The sequence below is a fragment of the Choloepus didactylus genome, chromosome 11 (assembly GCF_015220235.1).
Source record: "Choloepus didactylus isolate mChoDid1 chromosome 11, mChoDid1.pri, whole genome shotgun sequence".
Taxonomy (NCBI): domain Eukaryota; kingdom Metazoa; phylum Chordata; class Mammalia; order Pilosa; family Megalonychidae; genus Choloepus; species Choloepus didactylus.
In genome coordinates this window covers 17,310,898-17,326,818 of record NC_051317.1, presented here as the reverse complement: position 1 = coordinate 17,326,818, position 15,921 = coordinate 17,310,898, and the positions used below count along the sequence as shown (strand labels likewise).

The 15,921-nt window shown below is 38.4% G+C and overlaps 1 protein-coding gene across 2 annotated transcripts in view; it reads left to right on the top strand.

Annotated features, from left to right (window-relative positions):
• The window catches only part of SGCD (sarcoglycan delta), a 1,065,755-nt gene that overhangs the window by 458,385 nt on the left and 591,449 nt on the right, over nt 1–15,921 (top strand). For both annotated transcript variants that reach the window (XM_037798832.1, XM_037798833.1), the window contains exon 2: nt 10,121–10,285. The gene's annotated coding sequence lies outside the window, so the exon portion shown is untranslated. The remainder of the gene's footprint in view (nt 1–10,120; nt 10,286–15,921) is intronic.

Genomic DNA, 15,921 nt, shown 5'->3' with positions numbered 1-15,921 from the left:
TGGATGGGAAACATAAGGTTTGGGGAAGGCTTAGGAACAGCAAACCTATGGGGGTAGCGAGACTGAAATAAATACATAGAGTTAGGGGATTGTTATGGTCATTTTGTCTTGAAAATTGAGAGCCAGGGCACTACATCTGTCTCCTTACCCCAACTATATGAAGTAGATATTATTATGCCTATTTTACAGTTTATGAAACTGAGGCCAGATAATAAGGTGAATTGCTTCAGTTTGCTCAGCCACTTAAGTTTGGAGAGCAGGAATTTTGTTTAAAAGTCTGAAAGACTCCAAAGTCGATGCTTTCATGGGCGTTCAGGAGCATTGCTCTCCTGATTGTGTTGACAATGCTATTCCATCTCCTAAGACAAGTGCTTTGCCTGCCTGCAATGCGTATCTGTGTTGTTTTATAAACTTTCTGTAATCTACCTCTTGATGGGGCTAAATATATTTCTAAATCTAATTTAATCTTTCTGGTTTCTAACGTGATTTCAATGAAAGCTTATTTCCCATGCAGTGGTTTTGCAATTATAGTGGAGTCCCAGCTTATATGCATTTAATTTATGTAAATTCAACTGTACGTGCATAGCAAATAAAGAGAGAACTATTAAGTAGGGTGGAAGAGTCTGTCCCCTGCTCCATCAGTGAACACATGGTCCAGAGTAAGAGAAGAGACTGGATCCTGCTTTTTCCTGCCTCGGTCTCAGTGCTTCATGTCTCTCAGAGAGTAAAGACTTTGTCTAACTGAATGAGTTGTTTATTTTTCATACAACATGGCCCCGAAAGGTGAGTCTTCCCTTCATTTGTTGTTCAATTGAAGAGAGAGCTGTCTGCTACAAAACTGGAGGGAAAGGTCTCCCTCTCGCTTTGTATTTATCTTTTTAACAAGCACGTATTGAGAACTTACTATGCCTCAATGCTGTTCTCGGCACTGGGGATACTACAGTGGACTAGTAAAAATAATCCCTGCCCTCAGAGCTTACATATTAGTGGCTTTTGAGATATAGAAAGTCAGCCTCAACGTTTTGCCTTCCTAAGAGATTGTCAAGGGTAATATTGGTTATGTGTGCTTTTCACGTTAGCTGCTGGTTTTTTAAATTAAACCCCACCATAAGCACTCCTACATGAAACACAGCTGTTTTTGCCTTCTCCATGTTACCAGTTTTCTGATAATAGTTGGAAATGCAGGTTTGTTGTTTGCACAGGATGATAGAAGCATTTGGTGAGATGTCACATGGTGTGGCATGGTCGTGAGAGATGGGAGCTGGGCCTTAGAAATGCAGGTTCTTGTCTTTCATCTGACTCCAACCACCCCTGTGACTTTGGACAAACCGCATCTCCCATCTGTAGAATAATGAGATTCAACTGGCTGGTCTCTATGGCCTCGTCTAATTCTTTTCTTTGAATTATTTTGAACTGACTGATTAAGGCTTTTTCCTCATCATGTAATAGTATTAGAGTAAAATCTCTGCAATGTTAGGCATGATGAGACTTCTCTTTATTCCTTTAAATTCAGAATATTTAAGGATACAGAGAATGGCTGCTATCTGCATTTGACAGATTACTCGAGTCTTTTATACAACTTTTTTTAGAAATGGGCACATAATTTTTTTTCTTTAATTTACAGATAAAATACACTTTTCTTTAACTGATGTTTTGCTTTTGTGGGTTATTCTGAAGAAAGAATATTCAATATGCCCTAAAAGAAATACAAGGGCATTTATTTTATTTTCCAGTTTTACAATATTTTTATTATGAAATGTTACCTTTTAAAAGTTAAGGTAAATGGTGTCATGAACATCTGTGTAATGAAATCCTATGAACAAATAAACCAGTTTCAAGGACCAGTCTTGTTATATACACCCATCACCCCTCACTGGAGCAAATTCTCACATATCACATCACGGTTCCTCAAGTATTTCAGTATTCATCTCAAAAGGTAAGGTCCTTCTTATAAATATAACTATGCCATTAATATACCAAAGAGATTATTAATTCCTTGATATCATCGAATACCATCATTTTTCAAATTACTGATTGTATTATGATGTTTTCTTACATATTGTTTGTAAATCAAGATGCAAATATGTTCCATATGTTAATATTGGGTTTCATGTTTTCTGTGCCTCTTTTAGTTCATAGGTTACCTATCATTCTCCATCGTTTTCCTTGTGGATTTATTTGGTGAAGACAAAGGGGTTATTTGTCCTGCAGATAGTCCCACAGTCTGGGTGTTGCTGATTACAGCCCTGTGATGTTGTGTATTGCGTATTCCACAATCATCTGCATTTCCTGTAACTGGTTGAGAGATAGCAACTTGATCTGAGTCAGCTGGGATTTGGTTGGCTAGACTTATTCATTCTTTTGTGATGGTAAACAGCCATTGATAATTATTGCTTAGTTCCCCTATTTTATTAGAGGGGGTCACAAAGTGTTGATATTCTAAGTTTATCATTTTTCTTCGTTTTTAGTGGAAAACCGATACAAAGGGAAACATCATCCCTTTATCAGTATTTCAATACAGGCCACATGGAAAGGCAGGAGAAATTCTTGATTTTCTTTTACTTGCGTTTTTCCAAATAATGAGTAGGTTCCCTAGCACCCTTCAAAGGTGATCAGTGAGGGTTTCTTTTTCACTTCTTAGTATCATTAAGAAATCATAGCTTTAAATCTATCTGAAGTGTTTTAATTTTTGTAGTTATTATTCTCATTGATGCTCTAATTTTCCCATCCTTGAATGGCATTTCTCTCATTATGAGTGAGGATGAACTAATGGGCCATTTGCACTTCTGTTTGTTTGAACTTTCTGTTTATACCCCTTGCCTACTTTCCTAGGGGTTTATTGATGTTTTTCTACTTTATCTTTAAAAGATCATTTTTCTATGTCTATCCTTAGAAGATCCGTATGTATTAGGGATATTGACTCTTTGTTCTTATGAAATTGAAGATTGCTCCTCACCAAATACCACAAGCAATATAAGAAAACAAATGACAAACTGGGAAACCTCTTTTACAATTTTTGCTGCAAAGATGTGTTCAGGGATGAATAGGAAAGAGTATAGCACAGTGGCTGGAAGCCCAAACTCTAAACTCAGACTCTCTTGGGTTCCAATCCAGACTCCACTTCAACAGTCTGAGCCTTCAGCTTTCCCATCTGAAAAATGAGAATCATAATGTTGCTACCTCATTAGCCTATTGTAAGGACTCTAAGAGAAAATACAAGCTCTGAACTTCTTCCATCCAGCCCTCAAGGAATTGTATGTTATATCTAGATGATATGTCCTATAATAGCATTTTTCCTATTTCCTCTTTTCTATAGCAAGTAAGCTGACTTCACCTTTTTAAGGGTTTGAGTAAAGCAAAACTGGCAATCCTAAATGTCATTTAATAATTAATATTTATAGCAAACTCTTACACCCTTGCCCCATGCTAGACACTATTCTAAGTGCTTTAAAATTAACCCAATCAATCTTCACCAAGAACCCTTTGAGATAATATTAGTATAATTCCTGTATTGCAGATGAGGCACAGAGAGGTTAAATAACCAGCCCAAGGACACAACTAGTTGGTAGCTGAGCCAGGGATCAAATTCAGTACTTTTTAACCAGCATTATCTTGTATTTTATGATATCGAGGCAAAATAGTGTCCTTGTTGACAGCTGCCTAGAATGACAGATTTATGCCTAGCATCCTTTCTTTGGGTTCACTGCAGCGTAATATTGTGGCTCTAACAAACATGGGTCATTGAGAATAGATCAGAGGCTGGTGTTCTAGGGAGGAGGCAATGCTGCCCTGGCTTCTTTGATATTAACAAGGCTGGTCATTTTCTATATGGTGTTGGGTATCTAGAGATGTATGGAAAGCTCAAGAAACCCCTTGGTAATTGAAACACTGGTTGGTCTTAACCTTCATTCCCACTGTTTTTCCATTCTTGCAAGTAAGGAGGATGTGGTGGTCAGCTGTTGTCTGGGTTTGAGGGAGCGCAGCATGCCCATTACACACATTTGAGGCCATGTCGTGTATCATGCTACCACTGCAAATTTTGTTAGTATCTACATGGTATGTTGGTGTCCAGGCATGTATGGAAGTTTGTGGAGAGTTGTGACAGAATATGTGTATCATGCAGAGTGGATGTATTCACAGACTAATTTACAATTTATTGATTCTCTTTTGACAAAGACCAATTGTCTAAGGCAAGGGTGGACCATATTTCTGTATATCTAAAATAGCAAATATCGGGCTGGGAGGGTTGGTGGTTAGGTGCATATGGAGAGGGGTGAGGTGGGGATTCCAACCTTCTGGGCATACTACATTTGGAAACACATCTTGAGGACCACTTCTGTTACTATTTACAAGCCATCAGTGTCTGACCTCCTTTATGAAGTTTATGAGAAAAATATATTTTATTAATTAGCAGACAAGACTACAGATCAGCAACCCAGGTGCCAGGAAGTTTCCTAAAATCCCATTATAATGTTCAGTGACTTTTCTTCTAGAGTCCTTTTGATTTTACCTTTCAATTTTAGAGGCTAACCAGGTAGGGAAATAAGGTGCTTAATGCTTTGGCAAGAGATTAGGTGTCTAAAATGTTTTCTATAATCCTTGAAATCCATCAGCACAGATTTTCTTTTGCTATTCCTTAGCAGTTTGATTGTTTGATTTCGGACTAGGAATGAATAGGAGGCAAATTCTTTAATATTTAGCTGGAGAGTGCTGATTCCAGTTATATTTGAGCACCTAGATCCCCAAAGTAGTTCGTATTTCATAGACCCGGCATTTTTTTTCAGGAAATCTGGCTGGTTGAAAATATAATTAACATTTCCCAAACCCAGACCAACCACCACCAGTGACTCAGTGCTGGTTTCACTATTTCTGCTGCCCAGGACACAACTGGTCCAAGGCTTATGTGTGGCTTCCTCTGTGGGTTCAGAAGGAATGTGCCCTCTCCCAGCTGATCTCTTTCATTCTCCTCTCAGAGACTGAGTTGAGACAGTTTTTACATTTATATTAGTAGCAGACTGACTTCCTCATTAGGAGTTTAAATTGCAGCACTTATGAATATTGGAACTAGGTTTCATCAGAAATAAAATCTAAGAAAGAATCCACCATAATTTTCAGCATGTTTGGGGAAGTTACACACCAGTAAGCTCTGGGGTCATTTCTGTGTTTGAATCCCAACTCTGTCACTCTGCGGTACTGTGATTTCAAGCGAATTACTTAATGAATGTCTCCAAGCCTCAATTCCCTTATGTTCAAATGGAGGCATTGCACGTATTGTGAAACTTTGCTGATAACGTGAATGTTGTGGGTAGGTATGTAAGGCACACCTTGCATAATTTTGTGGTATACCTATGATCACAGATCTTCTCCTGGAGAGGCAAATCCTTAAAGCAATGCTTCTCCAATTCCCAATGGGAACAAAGGCTTTTGGTGTAGTTAGTTGGATTTAAATTCACAGTTCATTCTTTTCCCTGGCACCTCTTCACTCAAAAATCTTCATCAAGATCTATTTTAGAGTTCCTGATACCCTGTACTCCTCTGCTGCTCTCTGGTCCAGCCCTCTCTGATGTCTGCCTCTTGAGGAGTGTGTCTGGGTGTCAGTGTGTTTGTGCGCTTCTCTGTGGATTGATGCCTGGGTAGGCTTTACACACACAGGAATCATTTCAAATGCAGCCCTACCATTAGAGAGGTGTGGTTCCAGTCTGACATCAGAGTCACTGCTAACTGAGACCTCTTGAGAAATGACAGGTTGTCTGAAGCCTTCAAGGCTGTCCTTACTGCCTGACAGCCAGCGTTGCCACCCATCTCTATGATTAATGCTCTCCTCATGCAGCCACGGGTGATTTAAGATATATGTTGTTCTTTCTTGACATTATTATCTCTGATGATATTCCTGGTATATACTTTCTCAGCATTAGTCCCATTAGAGTTTCCAAAGATTTCAAGCTAATTTTTGAAGCTGTGTCCTCTGATGCCCATTGTCCTCTAACCATAGCATGTGGCATCTTGTTAATGGAGAATGTATTTGTGGATTTGGTGAATGATTTTGTTTCTTTGCTGAAGCAGGGACATAAACCAGGATTGACTCAGAAGAGGTTTACTGGGGGTAGGATGAGGAACCAACTAAGGAAATGAAGCAGCCTCCTGAGGAAACCAAAACTTACAGAACTGTCTCTCTCTATCAAGTAGAAACATCACACACCCCTATATCACTACTTGGGTAAATCTACAACTTTGCAGAAGTCTGTTGTATCTTCCCATATTCAGGCAGAAGTTAGGAAATTATAGAGTACATAGAAAACTGCTGGAATGAAAGCTTTGTGGAGGTATGAATGAAGTCTTAGTCCCTGTGGTATCTCCAGTCCTTAACAGTGCACAACAAATATTATGCACTCAATAAACATTTCTTCAGTAAATGTATTTCTGAGCATGCCCTTGAGTGATTTAGAATGAGATGTAAGTCACTTTTCTCTGAAGTATCTTAACTTTTTATTAGGTTGTTATATAATGAAATCTGAAAAGTATATGTGACACATTTTTTATGATTTTACTACCCGAACATAGACACTTTATTAATATCAGTTAGGAAAAAAGAAAGAAAGATGCATTTGGAGAGACTAGAGACTTGAATTCCCAAAGCAGTCAGCACAATTTCTTTAATAACTCCATATATCATTGTGCTGAATTATAACTTTGTTTGCTTTCCAGAGTCATGTCTCTTGGCTTTGGAATGCGGAATAATTGTAGACTGTGGCTTGACAATTATCAGCCTGCTATAACACTAGGGCCAAGATCAACCCCCAATTGCTGGGTATCAGCAAGATTACAAGAAATAAATCAGAAAACTGAAGATTCTCATGATGCAAAACTCTGCTGTCTGCCCCTGGGATGTGAGGGCAGTTGGGGTAACTGCATACATCTGAGCTGGTATGGTCTGGCAAGAATTGGCCAAACTCATCAAGAGCACAAAAGTAGTTCCATGTGATGAAAGATGGAAAAATTCAGACTCTAGGAGAGAGTAAAGATCCAGGTAGATAAAAATCATGACATTGTCATGGAGAATATAAAAAGCCTGCAAAAATAAAACTTAAGAGTTAATATTAAAAGCAGTAAACATGTATTGCATAATTATGTCATAGTAAGGCACGATTTATTTATGTTACCCCATTTAATTTTTCATAAACATATTAAAGGGATGAGTATTGCAATCAGCTCATCTTTACAGAAAAGTAATATGATAGTCAGGTTAAGTGTCTTGGCCAAGATTTCATAGTAGTAGAACCAAGATGTGAAGATTATAACCATCCCAAAGCCCAGTTCTTCAGCATTGTGCTGTTTCCTAACTGTATCTTAGGTTCCTGAGGATAAGGGAGTCCTTTATTAATTAAAAATAATAATAATCATTTATCAGAGCTGGAAGACTCTTTGAGGGGTATGCATTTTGGTCCCTTGAGGAAACAGGATCCCATGGAGGGGAGGGGATCACCCCAAGGGCAAATAACATATTGTCGGAAATAAAGCGGTTCCTGTAAGGGAATAAACGCTCACTCGGTTTTGGAGGAGAAAAGAATTTATTTACAATCTTGCAAGATAGGGCGTCCAGTCAAACACATGGAAGACTGGCGCGCCAGAGGAAGAGAATGGCGATCTTTAAATCTCCTACTCCTAATTCGCAAGTCCCTCCCCTGTTTCCCCATTGACTGGGTACTACAGAGGTTACAGCCTATCCGAGAACACTAACTAATTCATCTTTTGAGATTTTAATTTGTACAGCCAATCCTAGAGAGCCAACTAGCTCATTATTGAGATTTTGAACTGATCAGCCTATCCCCCTCAAATTTTTATTTATTTTTTGCTGTGAGTTCCCGCCTCTGATATTACCTCATATCTCTTTACATTCCAGTAACTATGGTTACTTTTCCATATAAGGAGCAGGCAGATTCTTTCTTCTCTTTGTCTGGGGCTTGTTTAAACTGGTTTTGCCTCCATTTCCCTTATTTCATGCTGTCTCTATGTGAAAACTAAACTTATCCCTTTCTTACACATATCTGTAAGCAAACTAGACCAAGTCCAAACTCCTTTGATTCTTTCCCCACACCTTTCCCCTAGACACATCTCTTCCCTTTCCCTTGTCAACCCTGGATCCCTTTTCCTTATTTCCTCTCTAGCAACTCAGGGACTGAGATTTGAGGGAGGTATAAGAAATAAAGGAATGGAAGAAAAGGCAGGGAAGACTGAGAAAGACAAGGTGAGAGGACATAAGGAGGATCATCATAATGTAGTTAACATATAGTTTAAGGTGTTTCTAGATAGTGTTTGGGCTTCCCATTTGTTAGATCCACAAACATCCATAAAATACATCTTCTATTTCACATGCCACAATATACTGTACTTTTGCTAACCCCAATACAGGAAAGCATTCATGGAATTTGTGTGACATGATGGTCAAGAAAGCTAGAGACAGAATGCTTTTGGTTAAAATCAGGCTCAGCTACTTGTCAACTGAGTGGCTTTGGGAAAGTTACTTAGCATTCATGTTTATTCATTCTTTCATTCATTCATTTATTCTTTCAAAAATATATATTTTGCTCCATCCTTTTGCTAGGCTGAGTTTGCAGCCCTGGGGATACTGCAGGATAGCAGAGATAAAATTCTTGCCCTCCCAGAACTTATGTTTTATTGGGGGAAGACTGACAACAAGCAAGTAAACTCTACTGTGTTTTAGAAAGTCTTTACCCAGGTTTAAGCAAAGAAGGGCAATGAGGAGGTGGGGAGAGGATGTACCATTTAAGATAGAGTGATCAGAGGAGGCCTTATTATAAAGGCAATATTTGAGTAAAAATATGAAGTTGTGATGGAAAAGAAAGTTCAGGGTTAAAGGAACAGTGAGTGCAGAGGCTTCAAGTAGAATTGCAGGCATATGGGGGAACAGCAAGGAGGCCCGCTTGGCTGGAGAGGAATAAATAAGGGGGTGGAGGGTGAGTGAGATACAACATAACAGGGCCATTTTACACATGGCTTTTGTAGCCATTACAGGGACTTTGACTGTGAGTGAAGTGGGAAGGTTGTGAACAGAGGTATGTTATTCTCTTACTTGTGGTCTAGTTGAGAGAGATAGCCATGGGTAACCCTGCCTGCCATGTAGCCATGTAGATCTGCAGTGATGCATTGGCCTGGAGTGGTAGTAAAGGAGGTGGTGAGAAGTGGTCAGCTGCTCGATTTATTCTGAGTAATTCAGAATTTGCTGATGTGGTTGCTATGGGGTATATATGAAAGAGAGGTATCTGGGGGACTTCAAGGATTTAGGCCTGACCAACTGGGTAAATGAGTTGCCATTGATTGAGAAGGGAAATTGTGGGCAGAGCATAGGTTGTATGTCTTTTGGGAAGGGAGTTGGAGGTGGCAGTAGAATCATAACTTCAGTATGGGCATGTTCTTCCTGAGATATCTATGAGATTTCCAAGTAGAGTTGATGAGTAGTCGTTTAATATGGGAGTTAGAAGTTCAGGGAAATATCTGGGCTTACAGACAAATTTTAGAGTTTTCAGTGCATGTATGTTGGGAATTGGAAAGTAGAGAGATATTATAGAAGTTATCAAGATGGAGCGGCCAGTGATAATAGGCAAGTTTGGTATCTTAGCAGTCAAGTGAGGAAAATATTTCAAGATTCAGTGATGTATTGTACCAAATGTTACTGGTAGACCAGAGACTATATTTAAAAAATTTTGCTATTTTCATTACCTAACTTTTACATAGACCACAGTGTTAAGAATGTTGTTTGTGTCTAATAAAGATTTGCTTACTTCATTAATTTATAAACACCACAGGTAAAATCACTTTCCCTCTCTATTCCTCAGTTGCCATATAAGTTAAATGAACAAACTTGGCCAGTCATTTTCAAAGCAGCCTTCTAGACTTGATATATTATGTTTTTGTTTTTGTGTGATTCTTTGATTCCAATCAAGACTTTATTCTTTTGGGTATAATGCATTTTATGCCAATCAGAATTTAATGTGTCGTCTGTTTAGTCTCTTCAGAACAAATGGTCTTGAATTTAATATCACTTTTTGTGTTTTCTTCTTTTTTCTTTGTGACTATCTTCCTTTCTCCTGTGGCTTTGAAGACCTGAAAGAAAACTCCATCCTCAGGGACTTGGAGAAGGCTGAACTGGAGCTTGTGTGAAGCTAAAGAAAAAAAAAATCCCTTTTGGTGGTGGCTTGAGATTATTTCAACCCCATTGTGGCCATGAAGTTTGTATCTAAGATTCAAGAAGACTAGGACTGCTAAGGTATGGACCGGTGACTTTAATAGCATATTATTTTTCAAGGCAAATGTGATATAAAGATATTTAATCATGTTCATATGCTTCCCACCCCCTTTTTTTTATCTTTATGTCTTGCCTTATTTGTTTCAAGGGAAGATACTTTTTTTTTTTCTTTTGCTACCAGCTTATGGGATGTGGAGGGATGGATAAAGATAAAATGTGAGAAACTGAGCAAAGGCTGCATTGCTTTAGTGATAAAGAGGCAGCCCCAGGGCAATAAGAGAAAGCAGGAAAGACAATCCAGTGTGGGGACATGGAAATTTGTGCAGGCATCTCTGATAGAAAGAAAAGAGAAATCACAATGGGTGCCTCTGTGAAAAAAGACTTTGGGAAGAGAGATGAGTAAAAATGTGGTACAGTGTGATACTGTTTATTCTTCTTCTTTATGTCCATAGAAGACTTTTGGCAAAGGTTTGTATTATTTCTAAATGTCTTTGGGGAAAGTGTCTTTGTAGTTCTTATGTATGCATATCTGTGCTCTAAGTTGTCAACAGGAGGTCCCAACTTTTTTTCTGGTTACACTAATAATTATTATGGTAGTAGTAATTAGACACTGATCAACAAATTGTAATTAGACACTGATCAACAAATTGTATTTACATATATACATATATGCACATACATCTATACATCTATAAGCATTCACACACACACATATGGGAGGATAGCCTATGGAACTACCATTTATGCAGTGGCTATTATGAATCAGGCATTGTGTTTAGCTTTGAGAAAAATATCAACAAGTACAACTAATGACAGCAATCTGGAATAGGGGTTCTATTCTGGGAAACCAGAAGGCTAAGAAGTAACAAAGTTTCCTAAGATTTTGTAGCAGTGAAGAGTCAGGGGTCAGACTCATTCATTCCCAGACTTTTTGGAATTTAAGTCTCTGCTCTCACCTACTGTATAGAATGGTGGGATAACATAGACTGCTAGTTGAAAGCACTGGAGAAAAATGGTTTCACAGCCTAGGGTCACATGGAGTGTCCAATAAAAATTGTCTGGTGCTTTCAGCAATTAAAAGGAGAGCACATAACTCATTTATTGTCCTTTTAATCCACCCCTCCCCCCCCTCCAAAGTTCAAAACCAAAGGAACCTGAATCCAGAAACTGGAAGAACCATGTAATCACATAGCTATGGTATTGGGTTGACTCTCCTCAGTACATCACAGTTCTCCTCTATGCCACACATTTGTGCAGGTAGAGATACAGAGCTGGTGAAAATCAAATTTATTACAGCTACTGGCCTTTCGTTTTATATCTGAATTTCTCACTGATGGAATAAGTATGGTGTATGCCTTTAGTTGGTCTTGAATGGATTTCCTTTAAGGATGAAACATATACACTCTCTGCCTAGTAAAAACCCCCAAATGCCAACACAGAAATGATTGAGCTCTGATGTTCACATTATTCTTACTACTTCTGAAAGAGAGCTCAGAGACAGGTGAGAATGAGAAGGGGACATTTGAAACAAACCCTCCTCCTTTCTTCAGTAGTTTTTTTTTTTTTTTTTGTAAAGGAGAAACATTATTCCCCACTTTGGATAAAAAGCCATCTTTAAGGCAGTTTAAGTATAGAAACTGATTAGGAATTTGTTCTACTTAACATTGTTTCAAAGGCTAAGTGGGTAATTTGAATATGACCATAAAGAAACAACAGCAGTGACAACACACTGTATCTTTTTTAAGTCTTTGAATAAGTGTAGACGTTCTACATAATAGATGTATGGTTGTAATGTAGTTCCTTTGAACTACTGGAAAGATTTAGCTTTCCTCTTGGAAAGGAAAGCTAACAAGCCCTCCTTTGCTTGTCCTAAAATCCTAGAGGAGCTTAGGGGTTCAGATTGGGATTTTGAGAAACGAGTTCTTTGCTTTGAGTGTTGATCTTTAATTCAGAATGTCTGTATTTTGTTAAGCATATTCACTCAGATGCCAAACACTTAAAACATAAATTCAGGGAAGAAAGTTTTCAAGGACTTGGCCATTAAAACATTCCTATTTTAGAGGCCGATCAACCCTTAAGGGGAAAATAAAGCTCTCTCTGATTGTTGACAGAGGGTCCAGGGGGATGAATGTCTACTTGGCAGTGCATGTGTATCATATGGCTGAGTCCAGCTGCATAATTTACAGGTGTATGCACACCCCCGCTCACAGACCAATACCCAATTTCCAGTACAAGGAAAGAGGAAATGAAGCAATACTGGGACAGTCAATATACTGTAATGATTCCTGGCTCCCATGTGCAAGTGCATCAAACCACTGTATTAATGAATAGTTATAGGCCCAGACTTTAGAAAAGACAATCAGCATTCTAATGAAGTTTCTGCATGAACATTAGAAAAGCCATTTCATTCTTCTAAGCCAGTGCTGTTCAAAGCATGGGCCCCCAGCAGCAGCCTCACCTGTCAGCTTCTTAGGAATGCAGATTTTCAGGCTTATTGAATCAGAACCTTTTGGGATGGGGTATGGGAATTTGTGTTTTAACAAGTTGCCCAGATAATTCATATACTTCGCTAAAATTTGAAGAACCCTGGTGTTGTAGTTTGCTAATGCTGCCAGAATGCAAAACACCAGAGAGATGGATTGGCTTTTATAAAAGGGGGTTTATTTGGTCACACAATTACAGTCTTAAGGCCATGAAGTGTCCAAGGTAAAACACATCAGCAATCGGGTACCTTCACTGGAGGATGGCCAATGGTGTCCGGAAAACCTGTTAGCTGGGAAGGCACATAGCTGGCATCTGGTCCAAAGTTCTGGTTTCAAAATGGCTTTCTCCCAGGACGTTCCTCTCTAGGCTGCAGTTCCTCAAAAATGTCACTCTTAGTTGCACTTGGAATATTTGTCCTCTCTCAGCTTCTCTGGAGCCAGAGTCTGCTTTCAATGGCCGTCTTCAAACTGTCTCTCATCTGCAGCTCCTTTGCTTTCTTCAAAGTGTCCTTCTTGGCTGTAGCTCCTCTTCAAAACGTCACTCACAGCTGCACTGAGTTCCTTCTGTTATGTCAGCTCATTTACATGGCTCCACTTATCAACTTAGACCCACCCTGAATGGGTGGAACAACACCTCCATGGAAATTATCCAATCAGAGTCATCACCCACAGCTGGTGGGCACATTCCAAAGAAACACTCAAAGAACTACAATCTAATCAATACTGATAACATCTGCCTGCACAAGATTACATCAAAGATAATGGCATTTGGGGGACACAATATATTCAAACTGGCACACCTGGTAAACCTGTTCTTTGATCTCTGAAAAAGAAGGGAGTTTGGAAAAACCCCCCATGTATAAAGGATGAAGAAGATCTGAGATGTTACTAGGAAGATCTAAGCATATCAATGATTAATACAGCTTAGTTTTATATAGAGAGAATATTGAAAGAGAAAAGTATTTTTCAAGAAACAGAAACAAAGTTGCTGAGGTTTTAGTCACTGCATTCAAAATCTAGAAAAGTGGAAAAATAGATACAAAAATAATAAAAATTAAAGTGAAAATAGCTGCCATTATAAAGAAATAGATCAATGGAAACAAATAGAGATTTCAGAAATAGACTCACACATATACAGTCAACTGACTTTTGATAAGGGCACCAAATCATTTAAAGGGGGTAAGAAAACTGCTTCAACAAATAGTGATGAAACACCTGGCTATCTATATGAGGAAAAAAAAAAAAAAAAACCCTCAACCCCTATCTCACAGCATGCAAAAAAATCAACTTGAGTTAGACCATAGATGAAACCATAACTGCTAAAACAACAAAGCTACTGGAAAAAGAAATTAGAATGTCTTCATGATTTCAGTAGGCATGAGGCAACGGTCTGCTGGAAGAGTCTTCCACAATGGCCAGGCAAGCACAGTGGTTTTTAAATGGTCAAGCTAGGTATTTTCCTAGTAACTATGGAAGATACAAAGTTAATAGCTAATATCATTACTGCCCTAAGAAGCATTGCTTTAAAGCACTTGAACACAGGTCTGTTTTCTCATCGTCATCCTCCTTGTACATGGGATATGATATAAACAGTAGTGCTAGAGCTGTAAAACACACAGCTCAGAAAACACCATACAGTGACTGGCAGAGACAGCATCATAGAATAAAGAGCACTGGGGTGAGGCTGCCTTGGTTCCAGGCCAGTCACCTCCACTTTTGAGTATACAATAATGGCAGTCAATCAATCAATCACTGAACTTCTCCAAGCCTCAGATTTTTCATTCATAGGATGGAGTGATTCTCATACCTATCTGATATATTTATCAGATATTTTGCTTTGCTTTGTTTTCTTTGGAAATTTTTTTTATTTGATAAAGTAATTTTAAAATAAAAAAAATTTAAAGTAAGGATTAAATGGAATTATGCTTGTAAAGTGCTAGTACATGCTGGTTTCTTATAAACCCTCTAAAAATTTTAAGTTGATCTTTTTTAGTTTTAGAGATAAAATGAATGACACTCCTAAGCAAGAGAATAACAGGATATCTCATTCTGGGTGGAGTGTCTGAGTTTCTTTGTGTATCTATGCACTGACAACTTTAGCTGAGAGCAAAATGCTATAGTTTTCTAAGAACTGCAACAGTTTCATTATGAAAATTTGAAACTGCAAACTAAAGTTGATGATACTGGCAAAAAAAAAAAAGGGGATTTAATTAATATGTAGGAAGTTGTGTTGAGGAAAACTATCATTAAATTTAGATATTTCATTTTATCTGTCCAGAGTGATTGAAAGGGAGCCTGAATCTATTTACATGTTTAACAGATATCAGCAAGGTTAATTGTCTTCAGAGCCTTGAAGAGCCAAATTCCTTTGTGCACCTCCCCGATTTGTGTTACTGTCATATTAGTTTCCATATGATTTCAGCATAGGCTTTATTTTAGGTCTCAGTTTCCATAATTCAATGTAAAAGAGAAATTACAAATATGTGCAAGCCAATGGTGCTTTTCTTATATTGACAGGTTGCATACATTCATTTGATCCACTGCCAACCTGCCATATAAGTGGAAAATCTCTATACACCTCTAAGAAATGTTGTAAAAGGGAAATTAACAGTCACTTGGTAGTTTTTGTCATTGGGTGTAGATGTGGGTGGTTCAAGAGAAGAACCCTTCAGATACTGTCAGGAGTGGAGAGCCAGGGGGACATGGATGTGTATGTGTATTTTCCCTTTTTGGAAGACTCTCATCAGTATGGTCCTATGCTGGTTTTGTACAAGTGATAGTATTCGTGTGTATCACTTTTGCACTTGTTTGTTTTCTTTGGATGTGGAAATGATGATTTTTATATTTTCTGTGCCTCATAGCACATCTGCAGAACTGTGGCTAACTTAAGTCTTATGATGGCCCTTTTATTATGTTTTTCTTTAGCCCTCACTGAATTTTCTCTGAAATTCACCATACATTGAAAATTCAATATCTTTGTGCCAAGCATGATAGAATCAGCAGAACTGAGTTGTGGTTTCTTGTGAAAAGAAAAATCTTGCTGGGGAATTCAGAGCATCTCTTCCTGGAGCTGACTTTGTTTATTCCAAGTCATGCAACAGGTGTTGTACCAGGCTTTGCCACCTGAGATCTACATGATACCTACCCACATTTGGGGGGGGGGGGGCTGTCTCA